We start from the raw sequence: 16,646 nt of genomic DNA on the forward strand, positions 1-16,646 counted from the left end.
CTTGTATTCGATTATATGTGAGAGAGAGAGAGAGAGAGAGAGAGAGAGAGAGAGAGAGAGAATGAGAGATAGAAAAAAAGAGAGAGAGAGAGCAACTCCCAATTGAGACTTAAACGGGTCACAGAGGACGGAACGTTTCTATTTAATTCTCCGTCCTCTTTCTATGCTAATCTAATCTTTTCTAGTTTTATTTTCTCGATTCTCTATGAAAATTTACCAGTAGTATGTTTTTATATTTCTTGTCTTTTTCTTTTATAGTTTCTTTCTTCTTTCTTTCGTTGCGATATTCAATCGAATAGAATAATTTCTTTTGGGACTTTTGATCGGTTACGTAGCTATTCGAAGAAACGGTTGTTTATCAACGACGATCTCGTGACATTGTAATACGAATAATTTCGGTCGTCGAACATCTACACGAGGCTGTTGTGTTTAAAATAATACACACACACACACGTACACACATACTCGAGTTTGCCTTTGACCGAAAAGCAAAGCTGACTTCATTTCACGAGCGAAGGTTGATTCAAGCGCACGAAGAGAACCACGTCGTCATTAAAATTACATTGTGTTCTCGTAAGTCGTTACAACTTCCTTGATCTATTTCGATCGAGATAATAAGCGATAACGATCGAGTTATTACTTCTCTATTATATTATTATAGGATTATCGAAAATTTTAGTTGCAGAATTATAGTTATATTCGAGCGGACGAATACTCGAAAGTAATCAATTTCGGTGTAACTTTGGAAATTGTTCTTACCGTGTATTTAAATCGTTCCGTTCGCCCGTACCCGTCGGTCTAAATCCCGACTTCTCGCGATTCACGTATAGGGCTCGATTTTAGTCGACGATGCGTATCCAAAGATTTTTCCCACAGCGAAGACAGCTGTCGTAATAAGTTGCATCCTCACGTTCCTTTCTTTCTCTCTCTCTCTCTCTCTCTCTCTCTCTCTTTATCTACGCATAGATGCCGACTTTTTCGGAAGAGGATATATACCCCTACATGACAATGCAACTTGGTACTTCCCTTAGAGCCTCGCAGTGTCCGGGGACGAGCGGGAAGAAAGAAAGTCAGGAAGAAATTTGAGAAACGAGTTTGGAGAGCATAAATCGTCCCGATAAGGCAGATAAATCCCAGTTCGATCGGAATTCGCGATGCGGCTGTTCGACGTTGCCGCCTCTGACCCCACCATCTTTTACCGTTTCGAAATACGAACATCCAAGAATACGAATGAGTGAAGAGACGATCGTTCGAAGCACTCGAAAAATCGTCCAAAGTCTCTTTAACCGCATGGACGAACGAACGAATTTATTCGAGCCAGATTTTTCTCCCTTCTTAACGATCCAACGGGATATATTTTGTCCTGATACTTCTCTTAGGGTCACCTGACAAATATTTAGCTTTATCGTGGCATCATAAGTTATAGGAGACCGACAAGAGTCTTGCGTGAGGTAGGTCGGCTCTCCGTTATATCACAACGGAGGAGAGATCAAATTAAGAAATCGCTGCGTTTCCCCAATTTTTTTTCGAATCGAATCAAAATCGGTTGCTGCTTCGATAAAATAAAAGAAAAATTGTGGATGTAAGAAACAAGGACGAATTTACAAGTATATCAGATGGATCGACAACGCTGTAACGGAACGAGAGTAAAGTTGGAGCAGGTATAAAAAAAAAAGAAAAAAAAAACAATATAAATAAACTACTTCGAACAAAACGTCTCAATATGTTCTCGCATATGGGCTGGACACGGTAGATTATAAGGAAATCGGTGTTCGTGATTCGTCAGTTAACTTTCGGCGTGCTCGAGTCCCACGAGCGTGCATATGTCGATGTTCCGCGTTTTCCTTATGTCCGTCCATATGGGAAGTTTTTCGACGACGTCTTTACGCCGTTACGTAACTCGTATATCGTCGCTAATAAAGGAGCAGGGATCGATTGTTCTCGTCGCACGTGTATCTCCTCGTTCAAGAGTGAAAGCATCGGAGAAAGTCGACGAATAAGAGCGCAGAAGAGCTTCGCGATACACGACGAAAGATTGTATTTGTTTCTTTCGTCGTGCACGATTTGGAATTTTTTCTTGGAATTTTTTTTAAGCTTTTCTCGAGAAGATAACGAGTATACATAAATGTACGTGCGTAATGGAGATGCGCGACTCGATGACGTAATCAAGGTGGTCAACGTCCCAAAAGATGACGTACGTCGAAAGAATTTTATTTTTAAGAATCTTTGAGGCCGATCGTATATGTTTGTTTTTGAGCGTACCCATGACTCGAATCGAATTGTCTTTATTTATTTATCAACATGGAAGGTTTCTAATTGATCGACGAAGACGCAAAGGATAAATCGATGAAACGACGCGATGACTCACGTACGACAGCTAGTGAGACAACTAGAGGTGACTAGAGAAGCGAGACGTGGCTCGACTCGAAGCGGTAGCATCTGCCACTATCGGTTTGGAGTTTGCGCTTCCCAGGCTCCCGAGATGCACCTGGTCCTCCGTCTGGTTGCCGGTGCATTCGCTTCTCTCCTCTCTCTCTCTCTCTCTCTCTCCGATCGTCCGACGCGGATATGCTCTCGTAAACCTGAATACGGTGAAAGAGAGGGAACGAGAGTGAAACGAAGATAGATAGAGAAAGGAGGTAGCCTAAATCGGTTCGGTAGAGAGACACCCCGTCGTAGGTGAACTCGGTTCATCCTTTGGAACGTTTCTTTTTTTTTTAATCTTTATACGATCTTTTATATCCAACGTCGAGCTTCTCGATTCGTATGTATTTCGTTGGGTTCGTTTAAACGATCGAGTAGGAGTCCGCGACTATTCCTTCTTTTTCGGTCAGAGTTCGAAAGGCAAACTCGTTCGGGTGGTCGAGAAAATGAGAGAAGCCGCTGTTACATCGAGCGAGTAAATAGGTACGCGGCTGCGTAACACGTGGCAACCGAAAAACGCGCGCTTTTGGCGCACATATACGTACGACTTCCACGAAATTGGTCTTTTAACGAGTTCTTTCTTCGAGAGAGATACGAAACCGATAAGGTTGGGGAAAAGTTTAGACCTGGGAAGAGATAAAGGTTATATACCGCGAAGCGAATTAATTACCCTTTCGTGCGAAATCGTCGTCGTCGATAATAAAAGTTTGAACGATGACGATTCCGAGATGGGATCGTCGCGCGAAGTGGCCTGCCCCTCGAGTCGACCTTTCGATGCTCGTGCCGGGGCCGAGGACGTGGCATTAGTAAAAACGCGATATTGTCTGACTCAACAGGTTGCCGGCACCCTAGAGGCCACCGACCACCCCCTGACAGCTACGGTGCGCCACCCCATCGACCACCCCATCGACCACCCCATGCGCCGCCTCCAGTCGGCTCCGTATTAAATAAACCTGACGATGGGGTGATTTTTCTTTCTCTCTTTCTCTTTCTCGCTTGTCTCTATGGTGGAAGGGAATGGGAACTCGTCTAATCCGACTTATCGGTCGCTTAATCGATCGCGTTCTCGTTCGTTGCGACTTCGAATTCTTTTTCGAACTCGGAGATACGTATGTGCCATTTCATGAACAATACGGAACATCGAATATTTATTTTATTTTCGATGAAAACATCCCCTTGTTCGATTTCACGTGTTTGTGATTTTAACGTCGGATATTATTTTTAGAGGCCGTCCGAACGGCAAACGCGAGGTTTTTGTACGAGCGCTTATCGCTGCCGAGCACCTCCGCACACACGTTCACGACGTTCGGTTTCGAAAGCAACGCGCCATGTGTAATCCACGAGGAGAAGGACGAGAGTGAAAATCCCAATCAGCTGTTCGCCAGATCCTCGAGCAAACAAGGGATTTCTTCGGACAATGGAAACGTGTGTCGTCGGTGAGCGAGAGCGAGTCGCGCTCTAACGTCGCGTGTAACTCGTCGTCTCGAGAAGGATGCTTGTAAGGTTCTCTAAAGGGAAAAAAAAAATCAGAGATCCCGCAGAAATTGAATGCGACACTTAACGTCGATACGTTTGGAAAAAGGTATTCGGCAACGGCCGACGCATTTTCGACGAAAGCGTGTGAAAAACGAAGGAAAAGATCGACGAAATCGTACGTACCGGCAGCCAGCTCGGGAATTATCCGAGCTAACCCTTTCTCCGTGAATATAGGGAAAGCGAGAGTCTCGCGATGATCGTATACGCGGTTGCATCGAAATTTTATCCAACCCTTTTCGGGTTACGAGAAAATTACGTGCCGAAACGACCTATATCTCGTGTCCCGTTAATAAAAAACGATAAATCTCGGGCCTTCCGTGCGCGATCGAAATCCTTTTCACGGAGAAAGGACGGGTATACTTATCCGCGAAATTTACCTCCTTTTTATCGAAAATTTAGACGATCGTCACCGTGATTCCTGGGAACTTTGTCACGCGATTCCGAGTATCGCGAGGCGTAAACCGCGCGTGTTCTCAACCCTTCCTCCGTCCTCGCTCGACGAGAGAGGTACGATCGAGACCCTCGATACCACCGCTTCTTCCCAATAATTCATACTTTTATCCGTAATAAGGAACTCTAAGAGGGCTCGTTTTACCTCGAAGCCGTGAAAATTTGCGAGAACGACAACGGTTTGCGTTCCCCTTCTTTTAAACTCTTCCCGTTCGACCCATCGAACGTTCGCGCTCCCTTCTTTTCTTTTCCCCTTTAAACTCCCCGCCTCTACCCCTTTGCTCTTCCTCGCGCGGATGCACGCACGGTGGATCATCAAGCTCTTGCCCCGTTTTCCCACGGAATCCTTTCTGCCTCTTTTCCCGAAAATACGTTCCTCGATATTCTTCCGTGAGCGTACACATGTCTCCGCATTGGCTGGTGCCGGCTGCTTTTACTCGGTTAAGGGAAAAAAGAGAAAAAAGGAGAGAAGGGTGTGATCCATTTTTATGCGGACGAATCTCGAGGTAGGTTCGCCTCTCCTTTGCCAGCAAACTCCAAACGAAGGAGTACACGTACTTTTGGAAAATTGTATATTTTGCGTAAATTGCGAGAATGCGAATTACTTGGTCGACTCGTAAGAAGCGACATGTAGCGTGATAATTCCTCGAGGAATAGAATCGTAAGGCCTGAAAGTTTCAGTGCCGGTTGAAAATTTGCGACGATAGAACGTTTCTAGGAGGAGGTTTTCGGAATGCCGATGAGAAGCAACGAACCGGAAGAGGGCTGTCTCTAGGGGCGACACAGGCGATAGAAGCGCAAGTGCACGCGGAGGAAAGAGAGAGAAAGAGAGACAGGTCTTCTCTAGATTCCCCCCGTGCTTTTCTCATTCATTCACGCACTTCACGCTCCTTCCTCTCTTTCGTCGGCGATATCTATAGGCAGGATATCCTTCGGTACTATTCTTGAATCGACGACCTACATAAGCTCCACGAAGGGCTGTATCGGTCTTCCTTTGCTCGTTCACCTTCCTCCTTAGCAGTTCACCCACGGAGGATCATGGGAATGCGGATGATTGCCCTGGAAGCGTTTTTTCTCTTCCTCTCTCTCTCTCTCTCTCTCTCTCTCTCTGTTCGCAATTTCTTTTGATCCTTGGAAGACGTCTATCGCGATCGTAATAACGGTGCCGTTTCCTTCTAGAATCGATCCATCTCTTAGGAAAGTTGGAACGAATTGACGAAAGCGCGAGAACGATCGGAAACTTGATTCTCTGCGCTTGATCGGAAGGATTTTGAGTTTGCCGGAGTACGTAATATCGTAAGCGATGCGTTCGGGAGAGAAAGACGTTGTCTCGGAGAAGACGTGGCCAAAGTTTATCGTGGCAAGCCGACGTCGAAGGACGACGTTGAAAGGCAGAATAGCCCTTTGGTACACGCCCTCGCCAAAGGTTCTGCCTCCCGAGGGCTGAGGTTCGAGTTAAAGAACTCGATGTGTTTCGGATGCACGTATACACGCGCACGAGCTGACGTAAACTCTCCTGCAGGCACGATATGTGTGACGTGCGAAGCAAACCTTTTTGTCACTGTATCGCGGTTCTGGTCGCGTGCCGGACCGGAATCTATCTCTCTCTCTCTCTCTCTCTCTCGCCCTCTTTCCTTTTCTCCCTTTCGCTCCGGCCACGGCAGGTCCAACCTGCGTGCAGGAGGGTCAATCATGGATTAACCTGGTTACCCCCAGGATGATACAGGAAATGACCAGTGACCGAACGATCGAGAGCGGCAGGTGCCTTCCGGTTTTCCATGAAAGCCGGCCTTCTCTTGACCCACCGAACCGGATCGCTTCTCCCTCTCTGATCGGACCTTTTTTTAACAGGATTTCATGGCGACGATGATTCGGTTCGTCGGAGGATCTTTCGAAGGGACGAGTCCGAACTGGAACGAGTCTACGCGTACGCCTCGAGCCGACGCTTTATCGAGATGCGGTGCGTAAAGTGGAAAATCAATCGAATCGATTGCTAATAATAATCTCGTTTTAGATTTAGGACAAAAACGGGGTTATCGAAGATGTATTTTTGTGCGTCGCTCCTCCTCCTTCTCGTTGATGTATTTTTACGGACACGCGCACGCAACGCGCGGAGAAGAAAAAATATTTCGCGCGAAACGGATCGCATTCCCCAATAGCGTTTATTATTGTCGAAATTACAGAGTGGAAACGTAGGCGAGAGTCTCGCGTTAAGAGGGAGCAAAAAAATTTCAACCGGTGATCGATCGTTAATATATTTGTTTCGAGAAAGGTCGTCGAGACGAGAATAGTACGTGACGTTGCTCGGCTGCGTGTAAGATACGTAATAATTGTTATATAAGATACAAACTCCGTAAGAACCGAAGCATTCGTAGCGCTTATCTCGTCTTTATAAAATCGATTTCGAACTCTCCGAAACACTCGACGTTTGATATTGGAATTTTCGTTGAGATTTCAAACGAACGTCGTGGACGAACGTCGAAGAAAAAATAAAGAGGAGTCCGTCGGCGACGAAAGATTACGCGTAATTGCTCGAGCTCGTCCTTCGTTTCGAGAGGAAACGAACGAAAAAGAAAACACGTCCGAAGGATATTCTGCTTCATTGGTTCGCAACTTTCGAGACGATTATACGCAGTCTCGGCCGATTCTTGTTTCTAAGTTGTTTCGTCCAGGCAAACAGCCGTGCGTCGTTAATATTTCTTTTCTATTTTCCATATTTATCGGCTCACCGTCATCGACGTCCTTGCTTTCGACGTCGTTAAAGATTCTCGCGTATACCGAACTTAATGAATTATCGTAGTCGATATTATTTTCCCAAATTTTTTTTTTAACAACATTTTCTTTCGTCGTCTCGTCGTTCTTACTTTCGTCGTACTCTTTTTTTGTTTGTTTGTTTGTTCGACGTAAACGGAACGAGCTCGAACCTTACAAAGGTTTACGAGGAAATATCGACCGTATTGACCGTTTTTCTAAGAGGACGAGGGCAAAGCAATAGAAGCATTGAAAAAGAAAACTTCGTCTATTTCTCTCTCTCTCTCTCTCTCTCTCTCTATCTTAAACGTATCGTCGTTCATTCTATAGCCTCACGTTTACGCGCGCAGTTTCGGCTCTGTCAGAAATTGGAAATCTTTCGGGAAAGTCGGTACGATAGAGGATTATAAACGAGCACGTGGAATACGATTTACATCTGCCCTGCCGCTTTACCCGTGGGAGCTGATACAAGTTCGTAACGCTGTTAATTACGATCGAGTGATTTATTAATTGTCACGAACGTTGCACGCTCGTCTAATAGCGTAGCCAAGCAGATATACAACGTATATAAGTAATACAAACGGTGAAAGCAGATCGAAGATAAAGCGATGCACGACGTACGTACCATCGACGACGTAGACGCAAATGCGATAATAACGATCTTAGGCGGTTAAACTCTCGTCGTTCCCGATCGTTGGCAGAGATATCAAACGACGTAACGATTATTTTTACGAGGCTTACCGAATCGTCGATTTTTTCCAAAAAAGAAGAAAAAGAAAAATGAAGAAAGAAAAAAGAAGAATCGACGGACCAACCGCACGCCTTGGGTCCGACAGGATAGGATGCGAAAGGAAATTCCGTATTCTCAGGTATCTCGAGCAATATATTTTCATCGAGAAAACGTGTTCTCGCGAGAGCGCACGAGCGCACACCTAGCGGCACGCCAGAAACGTTACGCTAACAAACGATAATTTCTGCCTTACGGTCGATGTATCGAATTATTGCGGATTTCGAGAGGTCCCCTCACGTCGTTTAGGCCAATCGTGAATCAAATCGCATTAGCTTCGCAGATGCATATTCATGGGAAACGTATGGCGGATTACACAGGTTTCGTTGCACCCCGCCTATCGGAGGGGTGTTTTGCATCCCTTCGAAGGGGTTCCGAAGCATATTTATCGAAGTAAAACGACATCGTAAACGTGTACCAAATTGGTTCTCTCTCCTTCCCTCTTTTCTTCTTCCTCTCTCTCTCTCTCCCTCCCTCCCTCTCGCATCTCTTCCGTCTACTCGCGTTCCAACGGACGGAATTTGATCGATTTACGAGCCCCCGAGGCACTTCTCCAACCGGGACAATAAACTTTCTCATTTTTTGATAACAGACGTCGTTTCGACGCCCATATATAACCGGTCGAAAGTGAACGAGCGGCTATAGATAGTAGATATGGGTCCATTAAAAGTACCACGGAAAGTGAAAAGTAATTCGAGGTCGGTGTATCTCGCAACGAGGTCTTTTAATTTATAGAACCACCGTCGAAAAAGATCTATTAACATAAAGACGGCGTTCGCGCTCGTAAACGCGTCGTTTCACCGAAAACGAAAGAGACTTGCCCGGCGAACGAACGAGAAATTCGTTTCTACGAATAAGATTTTAACGTAATAAGGAGCATAAAGTCACGTAGAACTGTGAGACCTTTATGAAAAAGACGAGTCGTCGCTTGGAATCCGCAAAACGCGGGACAAAACGCCTACGTAACGTCTCGTCGAGACGTGCGTACGCTGCGGATTTGGAAGGAAGGAAGAAAGGCTCGGGACATGATTATCCGAAGTTCATCGGTTCTCTTCACGAACTCGTAAGCTTTCTAAGTCAGGCATTAGAAACATCCAGGCGGAGTCATTCAGCTCGCACCGTTCCTTTTCTCTTTTCGTCTCGATCTGTCTCTTGCCCTCTTCGTTCCCATCGGCAACGTGACACGCACGCTTTCGTGCGTTTTGTCTGAGCGTGAATCCCCTCGAAGGATTATGAACCGCGAGAGCGTCGAGAAGGATCTTCTTTTCCTCCTCCTCCTCTTTCACTCGTCCTCTTTCCTCTCGTCCTCGTCCTCGTCGTCCTTCGCACCTATCCTCCCCGGGAACTTCGACTCCTTGCGCGAACGCTGTATCATCGATGGGGATTATCCCGCAATAGGGAGAGGGTTGAAAGAGGTGAAAGGACTCGGTAGCGTGATTTCGTACGAACCGTACGCGTGCAGATCCCTGCGACGAGTTTTCGCGCTCGTAAGAACGAGCGACGATTATTTTCAAAGACGTTCCTTCGAATTCTTGAAAATTTGGAAAAGTACTCGTTGATGGAAAGTTCCGAATTATTACCCAAAAGTATACTTATAGATTTTACGATAATATCTTGCGAAAGATTCGACGAAAGGGACGGATTAACGTAATCCTTTTCTTTCGGTTTCTTTAATTTTTCAACGCCATTTATTTCGCCTTTTCTCTCTTTGATCTTTTCAAAGTAATTTTGGCTTGTAACGTTTCCCAAGTAGCGAAAGGTCAAGAGAAAGTTTCATTTTGAAAGCATTCGGTTAAAGTAAACGATGCAGGCTCAAATTTTTGAAAGAGATTTGCAAGAAGCGTCCGAAAAGCAGGGACCTCCTGGGACTCTTAGAACAATAGCAAACGTCTTCGCAGCGAACGGCTGAAGTATTTACGACCCTAAGGAAGGTTCCGACGGTGTTTGCAGCGTTACAAGGTTATTGATGTTTCGTTCGTGTATTTTTGGATATACGAAATAACGACGATGATAATAACGAAAAAAAAAAAAAAAAAGAAAAAAAAACCAAAGAGAGAAGAAAACAAAATGAAACGAGAGAAGCGTAGAAACGTAGTCTCGTACGTACGAGGAAGCAGAGAGCATCCCCTGACGATGTTAATGAAGCCAGCCCTTAATGAATCCATTCCAAAGCCGTGGAGATTCCGAGATAACGCTGATGGATACCCGCAACAGGGACTCTTTTAGAAACGAAGATTAGTCCTACTCGAGCAGAGGTTTTTCTATCCGACAATACCTTTTCCTTAGTGTTCGAGCAAAGAATTTTCGTCGAGTTCCTTTTTTTTGTTACGCGTTGACGGATTTACGACCGTCTTTCGTTGTGCCAGCCATCGAGTTTCTATGCTCGTCACTTGCATTTATCTTTTCTCCAACGATAAGCAAACACGAGGAATTCTTATCGCGGCTAATCGTTCGTCCTATCTCTTTCCCTTTTTCGACGAAGTAAGCGAATACAATTAAAGTTACGGTAAGACGATTTGTGCAAAAACGAAACGTCGGAAAAAATCTTTTCTCGAAGAAAAGAAAACTCGAAAGGAAGAAACGTTCGCGTACCGTCTTCGATAATTTCGAGGATCGTCGGATGAAACAATCGAAGACAAGAAGGAACGCCCGAGAGAGAAGTAACGCGAGACGGGAGAGAGAAAGAGAGAGACAGAGAGATGAAGAAAGAGAAAGAGAAGGGGAAGGAGAGAAAGAGAGAGGATTCGCCGACAACTACCGGCTCGAAAGCCACGGCTGCCTCTCGTCTCTCTGTTATTTGCCGAGCGATCATCGGACGAAGAAGCTTCTCCTTGCGGATGCAACTCGGCTACGAGATTGCTAGCCTTCCGCGCACCGCCGTAATTACCAAAAATCGAGCAAGACGAGCGAAAAGCCATCAGCGGCTTCGGCGCATTTCTGCAATTTTGGCGCGGTTCCATTGACGCAGAATTCGCGCGCGCGCGCCTACACACGTACACGAAGAAAAAGAAACGATCGACTCTCGAAGGCTAACTCCGTTCTTCGTAAAACTTCAAAAATAATCGATTTCGACGAGAGAGATATACAACAGCGAGAAAAAATAGGAATACGCGCGCATAACTCTAATTTATTACGAGAAACAAAAAATGCGCTCTCTTCCGAGTTGTAAGTAGGTATAAAAAGAAAGAAGGGCCGAAGAAAAGAGGTTTATTATCGTCGGCCGGCGAGTCCGCTCGAATGAATAGAAATAGAAAGTAATCGAGATGCGTCTTAAGGATGGACCATGCTCGGAGAATTCAGCGAGTCTTAACGTTACGACAGGTGAGAAGAGAAGGCCTTGGCTTCTTCGCTAAACAATCGCGTTAAGGCGAGCGTTCTTGAACGGGCAGAGAAGAGAGAGAGAGAGAGAGAGAGAGAGAGAGAGAGAGAGAGAGAGAGAGCTTTCAATGCTCGACACGATATTTATCTCGCGATTAAGAACGCGCGCTCAAGTTGGAAGGAATAAAAACAACAGGGGAGAAGCAAGCAGGGATAGAAATATATGCGTAGAAGCAAAGCGTTCCGCGCTTCCTTGCAACGGTAGGAAAAAGATGAATTGCGTTGAAAGTTTGACAGGTAGCGGGGAGAAAAAAGTGCGATGCGTCTAGCAGCGTAAATGCGCGAGAGAAAGAGAGAAAAAAGCATCGTCGTACAATATACGAAACGAAGGGAGAGCCTTGAAAAAGGTTTCGGCTTAGCCTTTCGAGCCCCCTCCTCCTCGCTCTGCTCGGCCGTTCCTTCGGCGAATTTCCTAACGTTTGCCACCCGCTGTTTCCTCTTCTTGCTCGTCGGACAATGCTTGTCCGACCATTGCTGACGACAATCGTGCGGAAATCGTGACGGTTTTACTGCCAGTGAAAATCCATGCCGAATGTACAGACTGCATTCTCTGTCTCTCTTCCTTTCACCTTTTTCGTTTCGTCTCTATTCGTCTCTCTCTCTCTCTCTCTCTCTCTCTCTCTCTCTCTCTCTCTCGATCGCCCACGTTGTCCGTTCTTCCTTTTTCCTTTTCTTTTCAGCCGGTACGTTCCTCCCTCGATGTTACAGCTTCGAACGCGCTGAAAAAACGTCTTGAAATCTTCTCGCTCGACGTTAAAGCAGAACGATTCTTTCGGAAAAGATTAGAAGTAAGATCGAGAGAGAGAGAGTAGATCGAATCGCAGTTTCCGTCGTGGAAACCTAGCAGGCGATAGAGAAAAGACATTTCCATATAGGAATATACGGGTTTGACTATTTTCGAAACGGAGAAACTGTAAAACGAGCAGGAAAAACGTATACGTTATGACCGATTACCTAAATCGTCGAGGAAAAAGTATAAGGAAAAAGCGAGGAAGGGCTATTCTCTCTTTCGTAAATATTAATACGAGGTCCGACCATTTTCGCTGGACGCATTACGCGGATCCTTCGTTTTTTTCCCATCGGAGCGGAACGCGTTACGGAAAAGTACGTTTGGACTCGGGAGGGCGCAAACAAATCCTACGTTCTCGGCTCTCCTGGGAGAGCCCACCCTTATTTTCCGTCCGTATACGTCCACGTTCACGGTTTTCTCGCGTCCGACATTCGTTTTGCCCTTCTCTCTTACATTCTCTTCTCCCTTTGCGATTTGTTGCGTGGGCATTTTCGATAGACGCCTCGCGACTCTTTTCTCCGGATCGAGAATGAATAATTTCTTTCGTTTCGTCCCGTGCACATACACCAGACCCTTTCGAAGATATCTCGAATGTCGTCGATATCGTAAAAACGACCTTTATTTTTTCTCTTCCACCTACGTTTTTTCCCCATATTTCGTCCACCGAGTTCGAACCGAATCGGACATCGTTCGTTTAAGAACTTAACGATGGGGGTACGAGAAAGCCAAGATGGCGAGCGAGGAGGAAGGAATAATTGAAAGTAATAAACATAAATCAGTGCTTTCCTTCCGTGCGATTTGGAAAGTCTAGCCATTAGGGAGCGTCGCTAATCGCAATTTTCGGAAAATTCAACCACAAGCGGAAAGATGTGAGGCGGTCTCTGTAATAAAAGCCCACTGAGAGAGAAGCGTAGAGAGAGAGAGAGAGAGAGGCAGAACTTGTGGTACCGTCGCACGTGTTCGCAAAATGTTCTCGGTATATGGCCAACGGTGGTTACGCGCACACACGTTGTTCTTTAGCGTGCGCGGCCAATGTGTGTCGGTACGTCGAGCTACAGAGGAAGAGAGAGAGAGAGAAAGAAGGAAAGAAGGAAAAAAAGAGCGAGGGTGGTTGCTATAGCAAACATACGTGTTGGTGTCACACGTACGAACGAGACTCGCAACGAACGTCGTTTTTCTCACCCTCGGTGACCCACGCCGCGTAGAAATATGCCAGCATTGTCGCAATTAGTTGTGTGCCGCCAAAAAGAGGAATGCGGAATATTCACTCCCAACCCTTCTTCTTTCTCTTCCTTTTCGCCTTCTCTCCCTATCGCCCATTCTTTCTTTCTTCTTCGTCCGTTCGAGCAGAGAGAGAGGGGGGGGGGGCAGAAAGGATTTAAAGGTAAAATTCGCCAAGATTTTCGATCGACGTAGAAATCGTACGGATAAAAAACGAAGGTACGCGTATAATTTATATTAAGGTGGCTTTACGGATCAAGGACAAGTATCTTTTTACGTTATCGATTGGGATCTGGCACAGCCTTCTCACTGATTACAAGAACGGACGTTACGCTCACAAAGGAATTCCCGATAGTTTCGGAGAAAGTCCCAATTAGGGTGGTCCAACGTCGAGCTGCGTTAGTCTTGAACGATTTTCCAAAGGAAGATCTGGATCGGAACTCGATGAACCGAGTACTAATCCTTCGTGGCACCTGAACAAACAGCGACTAAAGGAAACGACGTACCGTCGTTGCTACGTCGATATACGTTTGTGCCTTGGACACGTCCGAGAAAACCCTTTGAGAAGAGCAAACATTTTTGCAAAGAATTATAACAAAGGTCCGTAATTAACGAAACCCATAAGAAGAACGGCAAACTATTTCTGAAAAAGGAAGAAAAGGAAAAGGAAAGGGGAAAAGAAAAATCTTTCTATCCGAGAAGCTTATCGGTGAAGCTCGTTACGTTGTCGTTTTATCTCGCGAGCTCGGGCACGATAGCTTCCAGAGAGAAGGAAAGGAGGGTAAGTTGGAAGAGTCCAGTCTCGGAAGGTGGTAGTGGACGAAGTATGCGGCTATCGATCACCGGTCCAGCCCTGCGGGCGATGGTCTCCTCGCAAACTCGCTCGGCCCCTTCCCACTTTGTCCTCTTCGCCCTCTTCGCCCTCTTCGCCCTCTTATCCTCATCCCCTCGAGTTACACTACCGAATTTACCTAACGTAGGCGCGCCAGAGAGATATAGTCTCTTCCTTCTCTTCCTCGTTCCGTCCTTCCTCGTCTTTCTTCCTTCCTGCTCTTACCAACCTCCGTCGTTCTCTCCCTCTCTCGTCTGGGTTGCGACTCCCTTCGACGCCGCTTCTCTCCACTGGTGCCAACATCTCCATAGCTCTGGACCCTTTGAGAGCTCTCCTCGAAGAGGCCTAGGCAAGGAGCGAGGGCAGAGGGAGGGAGGGGGGAATGTCAGAGGCCGAAGGAGAGGAATATCGAGGGAGTAAGAGAGACAGCTTGTTATGGACGTGATGGACCCTCCGTTCGTCGTACCTTCGGGCAAGACGAAGAGGCAGGAAAGGAGGAGAGGGAAGAGAGAAGCTTTTAGAGCTTGGAATATTCAGGAGACGAAGCTTGGACAAGCGAAACACATCCCTACCACGCGTAGCTGGAGCATATCGACGCGCTATCTCTTCCTTCGCCGTCACACGCCGGATATCGAATTGACAGGACGAAAGCAGCAGCTCGAACTTTTGCTCTCCGAACTACGCCTTAGCCCTGCCCCTCCGCCTCGCGCCGGTGTCGTTTTTACGATCAAGGAAGAAGTAATATCGATTATTGCGCGATTTCGAGGAGTAATCGGTATCGGAGCGATAGGACGGGACCTTTTCTTATCTAAATTTCCGAAATGTCACGTTACGCCGATTGGAAAGATTCATTAGGAACGCTTCGCATTTCCCATTTGCAGTTGACGTAACGTGAAATTAGCAGAAAATTAATAGAATAACGGGTCGGGGTACGGTGGGAAGGGGGAAGGAGCGGGAAGGAAGGTGGGCCGGGGAGAAAGGTTTGGAAGGAGAAGGGCCGTCGTTAGATTTGACATATTTCGTTCCATAAGCGTATTCGAGAGACGACGGAGGGTGCGTGCTCGCGAAAGCCAAGCGTCTTTTGATTTCGTATTCAGAGAACGTGGCTGTCTAGCAGCAGGACAACGGGTCCTGGAAGGACCTCTCGGCAATCAGCGGTGGTCCGCAGGCACTGTTTGTCTTTGCGCGTGATTGGCGCCTTGCTTTGCCGTTCTTGTTGGTCTACCATCCGGGCCGCCTTCCTTCGTGCTCTGTTATATGCGAATGTTTATTGACGTTTTCCTTCAACGGCGGACCTACGTGAATCGTCGTTCACGACGTATCTATAGATCCGCTCGAAAAATATCGTCGAGGAAAAATATCGGAGAAGAGAATTACAAAAAGAGAATATACCAATCATTCCGATCGGCGAACGCTTCGAAACGTTCCGACCTGAAAAATATCCGCGAAACGTTTCGTTCTCCCGCCTAGCCTCTCCGCAATTCCTTATCAAATTTCCTATCGAATAATGTCGAACGTATCGATCGAAATTTAACGAGACGATCGATAAAAGTATCCCCGGCAGCTCGTTTTTGCTCGACTCGGAACGAGCTTCGTTTCCATGCGCGAGGTTTCCTCGCTTCGCAATGCTACGATCTACACGCGCTAGAAATTTGGCCGCATACAGTATCTCTCGCTGTTTCTTGTGCCCTGTGCCTTAGCCGTGTGTGTGCGAGCGCGCGCGTGTGTGCGTGTGTGTGTGTGTGTGTCGAGAAAATACGAGGGTGCACGTGTGCGTGCGCTCGCGCGATATGAGGTCCTGTAGGAATTCACTGGCGGGCGTAAATTCTCTCGTGCTCCCTTCTCCTTCTTCTTCTCTTCTCTCTGCCTCTCTATCTCTCTCTTGCACCTTTACGTATCTTCCCTTCGGATGGACTTTAGAATCCACCCCTTAGCCAGCCATTTCATCTTTCTCTCTCTCCCTCTCTCTCTCCCTCCCTCTCTCTCTCTCTCTCTCTCTCTCTCTCTCTGCCCATCGCTCGCTGCCGCCTCCAGCGACAACATTCTGCAGTCCAACGAGGGTGACCACCCCTCTGTGAGCAACGAGCCGAGCACAGTGACGCTCAAAGTCGAACTCCTCCGATATAGACCGTCGCGATAAAAGATTTACTTTTTCGAGTAAACTTAAACTACTCCATAAAATGCGGTCTTTTGGTAAAGACGAAGCTTTCGATTCTTTATGGCATCTTCAAGGATCGATGCGTCTCGATCAATTCGTCGACTTTACGATCGTTCGAAGTATCGAAGCTCGCTTTGTTCGATATTTCGTTGCTTTTTAAATACGACGTAATCAAACGGTAAGGTCATCGGAAAAATGTTTCGTAGGAATTTTTGTTACGTTAGGAGGAGAAACGAGGTCGGAGAACATCCTGAGCTCGGTAAGTGGCGTATGGAGATATCCAGAGGGCGTTGGATAGCTCGCGAGGGTGCCACGAATG

The sequence above is a fragment of the Vespula vulgaris genome, chromosome 23 (assembly GCF_905475345.1).
Source record: "Vespula vulgaris chromosome 23, iyVesVulg1.1, whole genome shotgun sequence".
NCBI lineage: Eukaryota > Metazoa > Arthropoda > Insecta > Hymenoptera > Vespidae > Vespula > Vespula vulgaris.